The sequence below is a fragment of the Lissotriton helveticus genome, chromosome 2_2 (assembly GCF_964261635.1).
Source record: "Lissotriton helveticus chromosome 2_2, aLisHel1.1, whole genome shotgun sequence".
Lineage (NCBI taxonomy): Eukaryota > Metazoa > Chordata > Amphibia > Caudata > Salamandridae > Lissotriton > Lissotriton helveticus.
This window is the reverse complement of record NC_136060.1, coordinates 280,488,792-280,505,971: the sequence shown is the minus strand read 5'-3', so window position 1 is coordinate 280,505,971 and position 17,180 is coordinate 280,488,792. Positions and strand designations below refer to the sequence as shown.

General features: G+C 45.0%; 1 long non-coding RNA gene across 2 annotated transcripts in view; it reads right to left on the bottom strand.

Annotated features, from left to right (window-relative positions):
* Positions 1-387, bottom strand: part of LOC144821796 (uncharacterized) — a 239,786-nt gene extending 239,399 nt beyond the window's left edge. For both annotated transcript variants that reach the window (XR_013608445.1, XR_013608446.1), the window contains exons 1-2: positions 242-387; positions 15-145 (exon numbers count right to left, since the gene is read on the bottom strand). This is a non-coding gene — a long non-coding RNA (uncharacterized LOC144821796). The remainder of the gene's footprint in view (positions 1-14; positions 146-241) is intronic.
* Between the last annotated feature and the right edge of the window lie 16,793 nt (positions 388-17,180).

Here is a 17,180-nt window from a genome sequence, read left to right as displayed (position 1 = left end):
CACGCATCGCGTACCTGAAACAATGAAGGCTTTACCCCCATCAGGTCAATAGAATCCCACGTGGTTGAAGGGGGGAATCAGACGAGACTATGTTGAATCACCGTCACAATGTTAAAACATTGTCAGGTTCCCAGATACGGCGAACCTAAACAAATAGATATACATGGGTTACGATTAAACCCACTTGGGCTGTCCCTGTTAATCTTAACGATATTCAAGAAAATGTGCCCATCAAACATACCTGATATTTTACGAACGGTGTGTGCGGTAATGCGTCGTGCTTGCAATAGCCGGTAAAACACAGCTTGGATGCAAGAGGCGGACTTTATACAGGCCACTCACTTAGAGATTTCCAACACCTGTAGTCGGCTTCCTGAAACGCCCGTCGTGAAATAATCCGTCTACGGGTGCGCGCGGGCGACAATGTTTACTATTTAGACCACCGTAAACCTTCTAATAGCGGAACCACGTGATCTCCCGATAGTCTCCTAATGTATTACTGTAACATATCGTTTATGGCGCCCCAGTGTCTATTAGTAGTGCAGAGGACAGGACGTTGAATCTATTAATTAAAGTATCGTCGCATACCTCGAGCTATATCACCAAATGTTAAATATAAAATATCAAATATAATGTTCAAAATGTAGAGGGGCATCAATATATTGTCCCAAAATTCTTCTATAAATCTTAGTGACAACGTTATGTGTTATACTCACTCTATATGCTTACTCTATATGTACGAGTGGTATCGTGCGAGCATCTCGCTAAGTAATGTACATAACCCTCCTTAGGGTGTTAGTGATATAATTGGATAGGGAGCCCTATTTGGGTAAAATAACCATAATGTACCAGGTAGACATCGCCAAAAGTGTAGTCGGCCGGACAGCTATCCCTTCAGTAATATAAATCCACGTACATCATGGATTATGGTTGGAAATAACTCGAATTCTTTAACAACCTCTTGTATCCTGTTATTAACTCAACCAATAAGCCATTCCCAGTCTTCTTTGGTATTCAATCCTGTCCTTACAGTATTGAGGATAGATATAGGCCATTGTTCTCTGTGCTTACATTTAATGGTAATATCACCACCTCGTCTACTGCATGTAATCCTCTCTAATATGAACCATTTGATATCATCATGTGCGTGGTTTAATGAAACAAAATGGTCTACAAGGGGGGCATTAGCCTTTTCATTCTTAATAGCGGATTTGTGCTCCGTTAGGGCGGATTCTGAATTCACGGCCCGTCTCACCGATGTAACCCAGTCCACAGGGACATATCAAAAGATAAACTAGATTTTTACTCCTACAATTATTTAAGTCTTTAGCTAAAATAGGTTGTTTATTAAAAGTCAAGTTTTTGGCTTCAATACATTATTAACAGCTTCTCCAGCATACTCTCCCTATTATAAAATCTAGGTCTCTTGAAAGAGTGGTTAATTAACCTCCACGGGTAGCCCCTATCTTTTAACTTGTGTTTTAAAATATCTGAGTGTTTGTAAAAATCATCTAATGAGGAACAGTTCCGTCGGACACGAAGGAACTGTCCGAAGGGTATGTTGTCCTTTTGTATTTTGTCTTTTAAAACAGGCCACCTCAGGCCCACAAATAACTCCCTTGTAAAAGGTTCCAGTGTGTGAAGAGAGGAGGCCTCTAAGGGCTGCAACATGTATTTGGCTACCTTAAGAGTCCCTCACCACACACTTGCACACTGCCACTGCAGCCTGTGTGTTTTAGTGCAGATAAAATTGAAGAGTCAACCTGGCACACATCACTGTGTGCCTGGCCTACCATCCCTGCAAGATGCATAAGTAAGTTACCCCTACAGCAGGCCCTACAGCCATAAGGAAGGGTGCACCATACCTCATGTGAGTGCATCACTGCATGAGCAGATATGCCCTTATAATGGCTAAGCCCATTCTCAGACATTATAAGTGCAGGGTGAAGCCATACCTAGTACATGGGCTGGGAGCTTGTCACTACGCATTCCACAGCTCCATGATGGCTTCACCGAATTCCAAGATGTTTGATACTAAACATCTCAGATTAATGAGCCCACACTGATGCCAGTGTTGGATTCATTAATAAATGCACTCAGAGGGCACCTCAGAACTGCCCCCTGCAAACCTACAAAACCACTAGTGTGTGCCTGACTGGTCTGCACCTGCCTACAACCTCTAGATATGTTTCTGACCCCCTGAGGTGGGAGTCTTTTGCTTTCATAGGTCAGAAAAAAGACTGCTCAGGGTGGAGGTGCTTAACACCTACCCCCAAGCAGAAACAGCATAGAACGGTGGTGAGCCTCAAAGGCTTCCTGCTCTTTGTTATGCTGATCAGGGCCACTCCAGCTAGTGGTGATGCCCACCCCCCTGAACAAGTCCCACTTTTGAAAGCAAGGTTAGCAGGAAAATTAGTGAACAGGAGAGGTGTAGCCCCTCCAAGCCAGGACCACCCCTGATGGTGCCCTGAGATGCAGTGCCCCCCTCCTTTGGAAATCCTCCATTTTGTTTTGGAGAATTCTAGCCAATAGGGTTAGGGGTATGCACCCTCCTCGGAGGAAGTGGGCATACAAAGGGTGTAGTAACCCTAAAGGTAAGTAGCCCATTGTCTACTACCTTCTAACCCCTATGACACCCCTAAATTGAGTATTTTGAGACACCCCTGAACCATAAGTCTCAGATTACTGATGACATATGAAGAAGAGGACAAAGAAGAGCTATGCAGCAGCGAAGACTGAAGACACCAACAGACTTGGCCCCAGCCCTTCTGGCCAGTCTGTAGCCTTCAAAGATCCTGCTACAGGGGAGCGACTCGTCCCACAGTGCAGCAACCTCCAGAACCCTGGGGAACTACCTGCCTTCTACAAAGACTCCTAATCTCCCATGGACAGAGGCTGTCAGTCCTGAAGAAAAAACAACTTTAAAGACAAGTGCGCTGCCTGTGGAACCGCAAAGTCAACCACCTCTTCACCCGACGCCCAAGCCTGAGTGCAAGAGGCCCACCAGTTTAGAAAAGGTCCCCCAGCGATCCTGAGCAAGAGTCCATCATGCATTCACCCAAGCTGGACACCAGGTCAAGGACTGCTGCAGCCTCTGCAACACCACCCCCCCCAAGCCATGACGGCACTGGTAAGATGACTTTCAACCACAAAGGACACCCCTGCATCCAGAGTCCCTGGACCTTGTGGAGACCTACTGATGGTGTCCCGACACTCCAGCTTGTCCTAATTTACCAGTGCAGCTGTTGGTTTCCATTGAGTGGCCTCCTGCCTGATCCTACAGTCTTTTTTCAAGTCGGAGATTCCACATTGTTTTGCATTGGGTGCCCAATGCTGTGTTGGCACTCTGCACCTGGCCACCCCTGTGCTGCTGGAGATGTAAGTTTGGTGCTGCCTTATGGCCCCCATGTTTATTTAACCCCCGGCGACTGGGTTCTAAAACCATGCTACTCACCTGCTAGTAGTACCACTTCGATTGCCCTCGTTCTCGATTGGAAAACATTGGCACCAGACCCCGAGTTTGACCTCTGCACCTGGCCGCCCCAGAGCCACTTGTTGTGCAGTGAGGTCACTTACCTGAACCTTGCCTGGTACTGATTCTTCATCCAAAAGCTCAATATCGTAAATTGTTTACTTACCTTCATATTGCTGATTGTGTTTTCTTCCCAAAAAATAACAATGTGCGCATTGAAAAAGGCACTGTGTCCACTTTTTACAATGAAAAACAGTATTATTGCATAACGTATTTTACTGCAACAAAGAATCTTTGGTTCTATAGAATGCATATACTAAAAGCAATATTTTTACCAACCATTGGTCTCAGATTGAGTCATTGAGTGTGGGTACAACAGATGCTTAGCACTGCCCTCTGATAAGCCTAACTGCTCACCCACACTACCACATAGGAGAGTATTAGTATCCTCTACTTTAGCATCTGTTAAGTCTCTGGGGAGCCACTGGACTCTGTGCACTTTATACCTTACTTTGGAATGGTATATATAGTGTCACTTTTCTGCAGTAACCCAATGTTATCCTATGATAGACAGACCTTGTAATCGTGATAAACACCTATTGAAGTTTATCACTGCCAGGACATTTAAAAGTTAAAAGTGTATGTCCAATTGTTTAAAAACATCTCTCTGTGACCAAAGGGCTGTTTTGGGTGTACCCTAAGGGCGAATTATATGCATGAAATAGGGAGTTAAGACCTTTCAAAGGTTTAATTTTACAGGTCAAAATGTCACTCTAAAATTGCACCCACAGACTGCAGTGGCAAGTTTAAAACGTGTTTGAAGGGCTACTGAAGTGGGTGGTACACTGAGTGCTGCAGGTCCACTAGTCACATTATATTAACAGGCCCTGGGTACAGGTAGTTACACTTTACTAGGGACTTACAAGTAAATGAAATGTGGCAATTGGGTTGACGGTTCAAGTCCCCAAGGCCAATGATGGTGTAGTAATAGAGGGGCTTTAAAAAAAAGCTCATTTGGATAAGCAGTATCAAGCCAATGGATGTGGTATTAAAAAAGATTGAGATTAGCCAGACATGTGAAGACCAAATTGAATGATCTGGAATGGAACATGCTGACATACTGCACCTAATATCTATGGAGATTTGCTGTACAAAACAAGAGATCAAATTGACAAATGCATTACCATTTGGAGCTGCATCCTATGGCTCTAATGTCTTCTTCATCATCATAAAGCTTTATTCGGAACATTAAAAACATGTCCATAAAAGCACATACAGTTGCACAAACGAGTATTTCATTAAGAATAAACATATAATACAAATACAAATATCCTGAGGGGGACGGAATAAATATTTAAAAATAGTTAAAAACACATACTTTTTCTGGCGCTAATTGCTTTAAGCAAAAATGTAGCAGTAAAAAAACAAATGTCCGGATGGTGTAGATTAAAAAGCAGTTTCATAGAGTCCGTGATTGTTCTCACTCCAAATCTTTTCAGCATCGGCTTTAGAAAGAGTTTCCGTAATTCATTATACAGTTCGCATGATAAAAGAAAGTGCTTCGTGCTCTGTTCCGTTTTGTTATCACATTGACAGAGTCCATTAGGGCGCATTTTAATATTAGGACACGCAACAAGATAATGTACTATTCCCATCCTCATTCTGGTTAGTACAAACTGATGCGAAACTCTAGTTACATGTGACAAATACGGATGAAATCCAGAAAAATCATTCATGCTATTGTACAATATATATGTGGATAGTTTAGAATCCTTCAAAGATTGCCTATCATTGCAATAGTTCAGAAAAGTTATTTTCATATTTAATTTGGAGATATCCAAGATACTGCATGGATCATTAATCACATTAAGGCCAAAAACCTTTTGGGAACATTCAATGATGTATTTAATCCAAGGGATCTTTAAATACTGATCTAAGGAAAGGCAATCCTCAATGATAGCTCTATTCAATGAGGTGCCATCTCTTAGCCAGATAGAGCGCCATAGTAATAGGGGTCTTAACATAATCATATCACTTAGTGTATGAATCCCCAGTTCCTTATGAACTAAAGTGTTGGAGGTGGATTTGGGTAAACATAGGAGCCTTTTCAGGAAATTATTCTCCTCCACCTGAAGGCTCCCTGCTGGTGACACACCCCAAACCCCGGCCCCATAAAGGGCTGCAGAAAGACATCTAGCTTGATAGATTTTAAGCATGTCTTTGATTCGCCTACTCCCCAACTTCTTAGCAAAAACAAAGACCCCATTAGCACTCCTAATCATCTTAGTTTTAACAACTTTGTGTTCAGTATCCCAGCTACCATTTTTTGTAAATGTAATTCCCAAATAACAGAAATTTTCAACCATTTGGACCGGTTCACCCTCAATAAAATATTGGGATTTGCTTTTCGTTTTGGCTCGTCCTGGCCCACACTCCATCACATATGTTTTGGATTTATTGATCACCAGTTTTCTATTTTTGATGAACTGCACAAAGCAGTCCATCAAACGTTGAAGGCCCAGGGGGATCCTGGACAGTAACACAGCGTCATCCGCATAGAGTAACACAGGGATGTTTAAATTGTTTACTCTAGGGGCATCCGCCGCGACTGTCTGCAGGACAGAATCTACCTCGTTTATAAAGAGGGTAAAAAGCAGGGGTGCAAAAACACACCCCTGTCTGATTCCCCTCCCGATCCTGAACTTGGCCGTACACTCCCCGTTAGTTCCATATCTGACACTGGTGCTGAGCTTTTCATACAGGCGGGCCAGGAAATAAATTGTACCTTCAGGAGCCCCCATTTCTAACAGTTTGGTCCATAATATGGCATGGTCTACTAAATCAAAAGCGCTACTCAGAACAGCAAAACATAAATAAAGCGACCCCTTTTTGGCCTGTGTGTATTTCCCTACCAGGAGCTCTAGATTCAGGCACTGCTCAATGGTGCCACGTCCTTTTCTGAATTCAAACTGGCAATTAGATAAAATCTCATTAGTTTCTGCCCACTCCTCTAATCTTACTAAAAGGACCCGACTCATAATTTTGACAGATGAGTCCAGTAATGATATTGGCCTGTAATTGTTGGCGTCACCTCGATCACCTTTCTTATAAATAGGGACGATTATTGATTCTTCCCAGGTAGACGGTATTTTACAACATATAGCTGCATTGAAGGTTTTAGCCAGCAATGGGCCCCAAATCTCCGGGGCAGTCTTATACACGTCTATGGGTACGCCATCAGGTCCCTGTGCCTTCCCTCCCTTACTGGCTCTAATGCTAACCATAACCTCGTCTATAGAGATATTCAAAGCTATGATAGGCCACCCTTCTTCGTTAGAAGCCGGTCTGTTTCTCGAATCAAAAATAATAGAGAAATGTTGGATCCAGGATTCCATACTCACATTAGATGTGAGTTCTGGTACCCTTTCATCTTTTAGGAACGGGCTATTCACCGTAGACCAAAAAAGGGTACAATTCTTCAAATCTGCTGCCTGCGTAAGGTTGTCCCACGCTTCCTGCTGTAATTCAGTTTTTCTGCGTTTAAGGATCAAATTATAATCCTGCCTAAGTTGGATCACCAGACCCTTATCTCTTGGTTTCACTGCCAGAGCCTCTTTAAGATCCCTCCGGGCAATAGAGCAAGCATGGTCAAACCATCCCCTCTTATATCTATTCTTGTGCCCGACATTTTTAGTAAATTTCTTATTGATGGTTGTGTTAATTCTATCGAACTGGTCAATACTAGCAGCAGAGGGTTCTTCCTGTTCTAAAATTGCCGCGATTTCCATCAGACAACTAGAAATAATGGAATTAGATATTATATCCGCTTTTTCTCCCTTCCACCTCAACCTATACCCATTCTGCCTATGGGGTTCAATATTAACAATACTGCCCTTTTCACGTGCACAGACATTGTTCCATATTGTTGCTTCGATAGTTAAACAGTTATGATCACTTAACATGACATCAACCACCTTAGGCACTGAACATACCGGGATAAGTGTTGAAGACATGCATATAAAATCAATAATAGTGTTTGCGCCCCTTCCTTTAAAAGTCGGTACATTTTCACCCACTTCATTGGTAGCGTTTTCCATAATTTCCATATCGTAATCAGTCAGAAAGTTGTTCAGGGTCTCTCCATATAAGTGGTGGGGGAAGTGAGTATCAGCATCCCCCAAGCGGTTATATACACCGCATAACTTCTGAGATGATAATGGACATACTGAAATGTTAAAATCCCCCACAAAAATAAATTCAAAAACTCCATTAAAACTATTAACACAATTATTCAATGCCCTGTCTAATTCATTAATTGCGACATGCCTAGTGCCATCAAAGATATTATTGTAGAAATTAATCAAAAGTATATTTCTACCTCCTTCTTGTGTTAGCCATAAAATTTGTGAATAGGCCCCCACTTTTATATACTTTTTCACCAAGATAGGTAATTTGACTGAAATCAACACCAACAACCCTCCTTTAGCTCTACCATGGGTTGAGGCCAATGCAGGAAGTTCATAAGGTACGAAACCGTCAATGCCATTAAAGTTTTTACACCATGTTTCTTGAAGGCAAAGAATATCAAATAAGTTCACAAAATCTTTCCATCCTAATATGTCTTCCTTGGCCACTAAGCCTGCAATATTCCAGCTGGCAATATAACAAGTTACACTATCACTCTCATGACTGACAATAGGCAATTCATCTCTATATATGGTCATGTTATTTTCTTTGTTAAAAAGCTCTATGTTATACATTGTATTTGGGGCTTTTCCCCCTGTCAACATACAATCTACAATCACATTATCGTCCAGTTTATTTACAGACATAGTTTCTCCTCCATAAGTGATACTAGTCGCATCATCCGGAGGAAGATCAATCTCATGTCAATCGTTTTGATCTAAAAAACTCAATGATTGATACCTGTTCTGGATGGGGACTTGGTAGATCATCTCACTAACAGGCAAGGAAGTACTACCATGAGTTATAAATGGGTTGGGGGTATGTGTTATAAAATTGTTTCCGCCTATCACAGAATTCACTGTGTGCATTGGCTGGGTATGTGTTATAAAATTATTTCCGCCTATCACAGGATTCACTGTATGCATCGGCTGGGTAAATGTACCATCTTGAGAACCAGGACAGACATTTGAGACTGGTCTGTTTACAAAAGATGGGTATATAAAATTGCTCGTTACCCCCTCTCCACGACTAACAGATTGCCGTCTGATGAGGTGATTGTAGAAATAACCCAATGGTCTGGCGACTACATCTGTCTCTGCCTGCGTAATAGATGCTGCTCTAAGCAAAACAGTCGCAACATGTTGCGGGTGCTTAAAATTGATAATCACACAATCTCCCCCACATGTCTTTCTGGTATTACCAATCCAGTTGACTCTTCTGATAGAGATAATCTGATCAGAGTAGCCAACTGGATAACCACAGTGGCGGTTTAACCAGGAAATTGTTTTATTCCTTAAAGATTCTGCTGTCTCTTGGGTAGTAGAGGTCTGAGTTATGATCGGGACGTTGGTTAGGACCACAACATAGGGTACACAATCGGGTGGGAGATCTACTGGACGCCGACAAATCCGTAAAGGTACCCCGTTATTTCCCCCAGTAGCAGCAGGTAAAGTTAATACTGCTGGTACCGAGCGTTTCTTAGGAACTGATATAGGTCTAACATCGTTCCGTGTAGTGCCAGATGTTGTACTTACTGGCCCAGCAGTCTGTTGCCTTAAAGGTCTGCCTGCCTCCTGGGCCGTGGAAGAAGATGGTGCAGGTGCTTGTAGCACTCTAGGGGATTCTTCCCTGGTGTTAACGGGAGTGGCATTGTTTATAGGTTGTGGTTGTGACTGTTCCCTAACCTTTGTAGGTTCAGTGGTTAAGCATGCAGGTATTTTAATATCTGATATACATTTTTCCAATTTATCAGCATGCTGGTCCACCTCAGCCCTTAATCTTACTATTTCTGCCCGCAAATCATCAATTTTAACTAACAGGGGTTCTACTACCATATTAAGTTTACTATTAATAGCACTCAATAGCAGATCAATTTGATTGGGGTTAACAGTAACGAAATTATCTTTTACTAATGAACCCAATCCCTCTGCGCTTTCCTTATGTATGGCATCTTTTTTATTCTTTCTAGTTGAGTGATTTCCCCGCTTCGGGACTGTTTTCCTACAGGCTCGCATGAATTTAGTAGCCCTAACGGAATGCTGGGGGGTACCCCCTGAATTTTCGCAAGGGTCATCTTCCACTCTTATCGAATTGTCTGGGGCCATAGCTAAATCAACATTATCATCAAGATTATCATGCTCCACTACAGTGTCAATTTCATTGTCAGTGTCATTGGCGATGATATCAGCATTATTAGGATCCGATAACATCAGTGGGAGGTCTGAAACAGTACTTTTCCCCAGAGATTTCCTCCTGTCACTGTTGATTCTAGAAACTACTTTCAACAAATAGTTGTCCGGTAAAGTTGTTTGGACAGACATTATGGGGTTATTTAGGGGACTCAAATGATTATTTGTTGATAAAAACAAGTTATATCCAAAGTTTTCCACCTACGAATACTCACAGGTTAAGATAGTTAGGGGGGTGGCCCTGCCCGGCCTCTTCTGGCCCCTGACGGCCACAGACGGCCCCGCCCTTGTCCCGGGCTTCTCCCGCGCGCGACTCGCGGGGCGAGTGGGGTGGTCAGCCTTTTACTGGCGCCTCCGGGCGCTCCCTGCGCGTCACGGGCGCGCTGCCGCCCCAGAGCCTGCTGGGGAGTGTAGTCCGCTGGACCGGGCTGCCTCCCGGCGTCTATTGCTGCTTCCGCCGTTGCCCTCACGGCTCCTGCCCGTTGGCGTCAGGTAAGTGATCCTTTGGTGTTCCCCCCTGGGCTCCCGGGGTGTCAGCCTTTTACTGGCGCCTCCTGGCGCTCCCTGCGCGTCATGGGTGCGCTGCCGCCCCAGAGCCTGCTGGGGAGTGTAGTCCGCTGGACCGGGCTGCCTCCCGGCGTCTATTGCTGCTTCCGCCGTTGCCCTCACGGCTCCTGCCCGTTGGCGTCAGGTAAGTGATCCTTTGGTGTTCCCCCCTGGGCTCCCGGGGGGTCAGCCTTTTACTGGCACCTCCGGGCGCTCCCTGCGCGTCACGGGCGCGCTGCCGCCCCAGAGCCTGCTGGGGAGTGTAGTCCGCTGGACCGGGCTGCCTCCCGGCTTCTATTGCTGCTTCCGCCGTTGCCCTCACGGCTCCTGCCCGTTGGCGTCAGGTAAGTGATCCTTTGGTGTTCCCCCCTGGGCTCCCGGGGGGTCAGCCTTTTACTGGCGCCTCCGGGCGCTCCCTGCGCGTCACGGGCGCGCTGCCGCCCCAGAGCCTGCTGGGGAGTGTAGTCCGCTGGACCGGGCTGCCTCCCGGCGTCTATTGCTGCTTCCGCCGTTGCCCTCACGGCTCCTGCCCGTTGGCGTCAGGTAAGTGATCCTTTGGTGTTTCTTCTTTCTTGTCCCACAATTTTATATTCTTGTTTACAATTTCTTAGATTTGGTCCTAATTTTCACCTGTTGGCGTATTTAGCCAATGTTTTTATTGTGAAAGTTTATGTGTAATATGTTGTGAATACCAGTAGAACTGTTGAAAAATTAGTCAGAAAAAGAAATATTTACATTTGAAAGGACAAGAGAAGTAAAATGAATCATGATCAGTTGATGATTCATGAGAAGTAAGGATGTTACATTGAATAGTGGGGGAGAGCAGTGGAATTAAAAAGGCAAAAAGAAAGGAGCAGATGATCTATAATTGAGAGAGTAAAAGAAAAAGAAGAGATTATGAGGGGAAATTAAAGAGAGAAAGAAAAAGAAAGCACATTTAGGATGTTTGGTTGAAATTGGAGACTAAAGTCACCACGCACAAGGAATGGGGCCGAGCTAGGTGGATTGCACAAAGAAGAGCATTAAGTTCTTCGCAGAATACAAAAAGATTAAGGATTTATCAATTAAACAAAATGATATTGAAAGAAGAAAGCACCAGAATGGTGGGCCTAAGGGGTCATGGTGGATGGCAAATAATTACTGTTCAGCAGCAGACATGGCGAGTGAGGGGTGAGATAAAGCAGTAGTACGAAGACTCTGAGGGTTAAGGCACAGAAAAGTCCATGAGATGTAATGCATGGTGTGCACACATTTCAAAGACTAATAAGATGGCAGGAGTAAAACATAGCATTATGGAATTAAATAGAAGGACAGCGAGACCGAGGAGAAAAGGTGGGTTAGGCCAGAGACTAGAAGTGAGGACGGGGACATGAGGAAGCATATGACAGATGGGAAAGCAGCAGTACAGACAACTAGTAGGGTAGGCTGTAATAATATATAAATACAGAAGATGTGAGGATTCAACAGGCACCAAGACAGGTCATGTCAAGTGCCACTTGTTAAAGCAGGCCAAAAAGGCTTTACCTTTGACTCAATGTGAATGAATGTGTTATGGAAGAAATGGTGAATTTGTGTGCCAGTGCACCTATGTGCAGATTGGTTTGGGAGTGGTGGGTACTGCTGCTTGTTGGTTGAAGGAGCCAGTGAAGGCGTCCAGTGTGGCAAAACCTGGACATGGTCCCTATCAGGAGATTGCCCTTCTTATTCCGGAGGCCCCCTTTCAGTGGACCCATTAGTAGTTGAAGTGGGGAATGGGACACCAGTGAGCTACAAATGTCAGGAGGAAGCTACAGATGTTGACAACAGCTGTAATGCCTGTAGGTCTCAGATAAAGAGGGCCAAGAAAGGTTGATTACCAGCAGTGCTTAATTTGAGGCGGTGGTTTCTGGTGCTCGACACAAGCACTATAACAGTCTGCAACATAGTGGCGTTATTAATCTAATTTAGAGATGAGCTTATCAACTTCCGAATTTACCTGCAGGCCAGTCCTTCTTTGACCAAATGTGGTCATTGTGCATTTAGTCTAAATGTGTGCTCAGTTGTATGTTAGCATTTGCAGTTGATCCAGTGGAAGCATTTTTCAGATTCCTCACTACTCTAACCATAGTGGGCCCTTCAATGATTAATCTTCTGCATCACTGCAGTTTACCTCAGACACAATGGTCTTCTGATGGATCTTTCTCTGCCAAGAGTGAGAGGTAGGAATTAGAGAATCCAAATCCACCAAATAAGGACCAATAATTGGTAGCCAATTACAAATTTTAAATAGGGTTCAAATACACCACTCTCAATACCATGCTATAGGAGTAAAGTATTGCAATGGGAGGCACACCCTCCTGAAGAAGGTCAGTCTAACCAAAATTATACTCACTAAGAGTTCTGCTGTTGCAATGCGGAATAAAAGAACCAGAACTTGATGCTCTGAAAACAATACATGACTTCTCTGTTAAGCACCTAGAATCATTATCAAACAGCATAGTTTTAAACGGCAGTTTTAGATATTTGGTTACTGTATTAATGATCAAAAATCAATGCATATGAGTATCATTTTAAGCCTTTCAGTCAAGAATCTTACAGCATGTAGTATTAAACCACACATTTAGTAAAGAATTTCTCATCCAGACAAGGATGGTTTATACGGTTACAGTTTCTTACTGCAATGAAAGGCAGAGAGTGTTTCTTTAAAGAATAGACTCACGTAAAATAGAAATTACATGTTGCTATCACCATCAAGGGCAAAGAATGGTTTCTAAGATTCACATCAAATAGAAGATACAGGCTCCTACCACCATCAAAGGTATAGGATGATTTGTTTCTCCTATCAGCATTCCAAAGATTCTAAACCAAAGGTAAAAAAGATCAAGGTTAAAGTCCTTTGAGTCCATAAGCATGAGCTAAAACGGGAAAGAGCAAAATCTGGTTGCTCACCAGAAAATCCTTGTAAAATCCAGGCAACTTAGTTGGTAAGGGTAAAAAACATGTTGTATATAAAAATCAGGCTTGTTCGGCAGATGCAGAGTAGGCGTTCCTGTGCCAAAAGCCACGACCACACCACTCCCCAACATTCTCAATGACCAGCCAGATCGGTGATAAGAACACAGATGCCATAGAGCCACTGATCATGCTGGACAGACACCCAAGAGGGCCACAACGCCCACCACCACCACCCCCAGGACCACACACCCCCTGGGTACACCGCACCACCACTGAACCAAGACACTGCACATCAAAGGCCCGAAAACATGGAAAATAGCACCCGCCAGATGTCCTCAATTGCAGCAATCAACACACATGTGAGTACAAAAATCCTGAGTCATAAATGCGCCATTGAAAGACCAAACAAAATGTCACATACTAATTGGTCTCCAAAGAACTAATTTGAAGGGGCATGGCGGGGTATCCCTGGACAATCTGTGAGTCACAGCCTGCAAGACAATATCCAAGATAAGAAGGTGTGTCAGGCACTCAACAAAGGACAGGGAAAGAGAGAAAGAGAGAAAGATAGAGAAAGAAAGAGACTGAACAAGGAGCCCAATGCCAATCAAGCCTTGGCTCAGGCAAACATGTCAACGGCTTCGTGTGTCTCAAAATTCGTGCACACCAAATCACAGGCCTTGATTCAAAGTCAGCGCGAAGGCCACGTCGAATCTCTGAAATGCAAGCAATAGTCAAACTAAAATTAGGAATGAAAGCTCCTTTGTCCCTACTCACAAGGCAAAAGGCCAACCGACCATCCAACCTTAGTCCTGAATGCGGCTGGCACACCCTGCGTGGGATACTAAATCAGCCTCCGACGACTCCCACACCACGAACAGCGCTAATGAAAAACCAAGGTGCCCACACACACTTGCCCCTGCACGACCTACACCTGCAATGGATGCCCTAGACACATTGGTCAAAAACTACCCATACGTCCAAACGTTGCACACACATGCGCTCTGAGCTGTGGCATATCGTCCACTGAACTGCAGCCGGTCTGAGGAGTACCTGTGGTATGAGACCAACAAACACAATGGCAGGCATTCCCAGGAACATGTGCAACCCCTTTCACGTGGAATTGTACCATGCACAAATCCTGCATTTGTTGGGAACTGTGCCAATGGCAGTGTTGTGAATCAGTTACCTTCTGAGTTTCCGTCATGCCTAAGTCACCTGCGTCCAGCCCTGGTTCCACTGTCGATCATGCACATTCGAGTACCCCATGGATGTCTGCCTATCCAACACAACGGTAGCTGAATTGGATTATGACTTGACAATGTGCCCCCTGTTGGCCCAAGGACAGGAGTGTCACCGGGATAGACGTGCATGGGATTAACTGATCTTTGGCGTATGTGCTGGCAGTTGTGCATGGGAGATTGCACAACTCCTTGTGTGCAGTGACCACATCAAGGCGCTACCCTATTGGGCTGTGTTGCGGATTGGGGAAATGGCATGGACTGAGCACATCTGCCCAGACCAGTTAATGGATTTGGTCACCCTGGTGTTCCTTGAACCCGACAATGACGGACTATTGGAACATATCGCCCATGAAGCTTCGCTGGCATTCATGGACGAGTAACTACGTTCTTGCAGCCACATCCGATTGTCACCCACAGCACAGGTCCCAACACCTTGTTTCATCATGGAGAATGCTCACATATCCCACCTCAACAGTGGACATGTCTGCCTTTGTCTGGACTCAGAATGCTTGTGCGTGGAACTACGCGTGTGTACACACACCTGTGCAAGGTGACACACATCCATGGGCGAAGCAGCACAGTGTCGTTTGTCAACGTTCCCAAGTCAGACATACTGCTGGGGCGGTACACACATGGCAATGTAGCACTACATGTGACCTTGTCAGACCCTGCCACCTGGTCACTGTCAGCAGAGCAGACAGTCGGTGCAGTCCGGTGGCACAGCACTATGCAGAACCCATGGGCTGTGAGTTGTGTCCCCTCACACGGGGCAATGGGCAGACGCCAAACATCACATGACTCGTCCAGCAAGGCAAGGTGGGCTGAGACTGGTGCCATCCGTAATGATTTGTGTACATTTTTGCACCGCCATGTCTTGCACCTCAAAATGTTCCTATGCTGCGTATAAGTGTCTCAAGCATGTCGCTGCATGTTGTGGCCCTTGCCTTGTCCATACTGACATGCACATGCCAACAAAGTCTCTGCAACTTCACTACTGTCCAAATGTGATGAGTGTTGATTAGATGTACGAATTGTGTGCCACAATGAGCATTGTCCCTACACAGGGAGGGACCGAGTCACGCCTGTACAATGGGGGTAGGTCCCTTTTGACTGCTCCACCTCTATGAGCCAAACACTGTGTTTGGGATAGTTGCTGGCAGGCCTGTGCTCTTACGTGTCTCCAGCAGTGTGATTATGGTGTCCAACCTCTGACCATGTGGAGCAATACTATGAATCACAACAGAATGAGTCCACACAGATGTGTGAGAGTAGGTATGCAAAGTGAGCTTCTGGTGTCACATGTGATGTAGGACACCACTTCTGGCCTGCTACCGATTTTGTCTTTCCTACACACAGCCCTATTCAATACGTGAATGTGTGTCTACGTTGTGGGGTTGCGAGATTGTCATTAATGTGCAACGAGGCCACAGCTAGTACTCACCTTCACAGACATCCAACTGGCCACGTGGCTCAGGGTTCAACATGCGCATTGATGTCATTTACAAGGGTGTACCTTCTTGTGCAATCATTGCCCATACATACATACTTTCACACTTGAGTGAACATAGTCATGACACATCTGTGTGATTTCAAATGTTTTTTTCGCATTCTGGTGCTTTCCGGAGCTGGAGCTGTACATGGCCATCCCACATTACATGGGAGCCCAGTGGTGGGCCAACCAGAGTCCTCTGGAGATTGGTAAGTGATTTGGGAGAGGGAGAGTGCAGTCTGCTGCAGGATTGCTGTGTTATTGTCAACCAGTGAAGATATGCCAGTCCATGTCGGGGTCCATGTGTATGTCGCAGAGTGTTCTGGGGTCAGTGGAAGGTGTTGTCCCAGGGCATGATGCATAGGGCAGAACCAGGCAGGGACAGGTCATATAGCGGTGATGGATGCTACTACCTCCTTCCTCACATAGTGATTACCATCAACATCTTAGTCCTCTGATACTTCCTCAGTGTCCAGTGTGTCCGGTGTGTGAGGCGGGTTAATGGCTGCATCACTGGGTGCCACTGACACATCAGGGTGCGATGGTGATAGTGCTGCATCACTGTGGGCTACTGACAGATCAGGGGTCGCAGAGGTGTGTGTCACAATTTCTGCTGCAGTCATCTGGGACCGGCTCAGTGGGAGAAATGGCAGGGTGTGTTGTTTTTCCCCCTGCAATGTTAAGGGGAGATGCATGTTAACAGAGGTTCCCATGTATGTTGCCGCTTTGCAGATGTTTACATGCAGACTGCATGACAATGCACATAGTGACTGTTTTGGTGGAGCTGGATATTTTATGGCAGACAGTGGGTTTTCTGAGTATATGACGGATGTCTGGTACTACCCGTACATTGTCATCACACAGTGTCAGGCAATGCCAGATGTGAGTGGCCACTACGCACAAGCAGAACCTGTTGTGGCCTATATCCTGTGGTGTAGGTGTTGCATTTATCCCACATTGCCGTCATTGGTGATGTTCTGTTGTTGCTATGTGTGTGTGCTGCATTGTGGGGGGGTCCACCCTGCAGCTCTTGTGTACCCTTGTCCCTTTGAGGTGGTGTGCCTTGGAATTGTGTGCTTTTCGGGGGCTGGGATGTTTGCAACTTGGGTCATTTGTGCTCC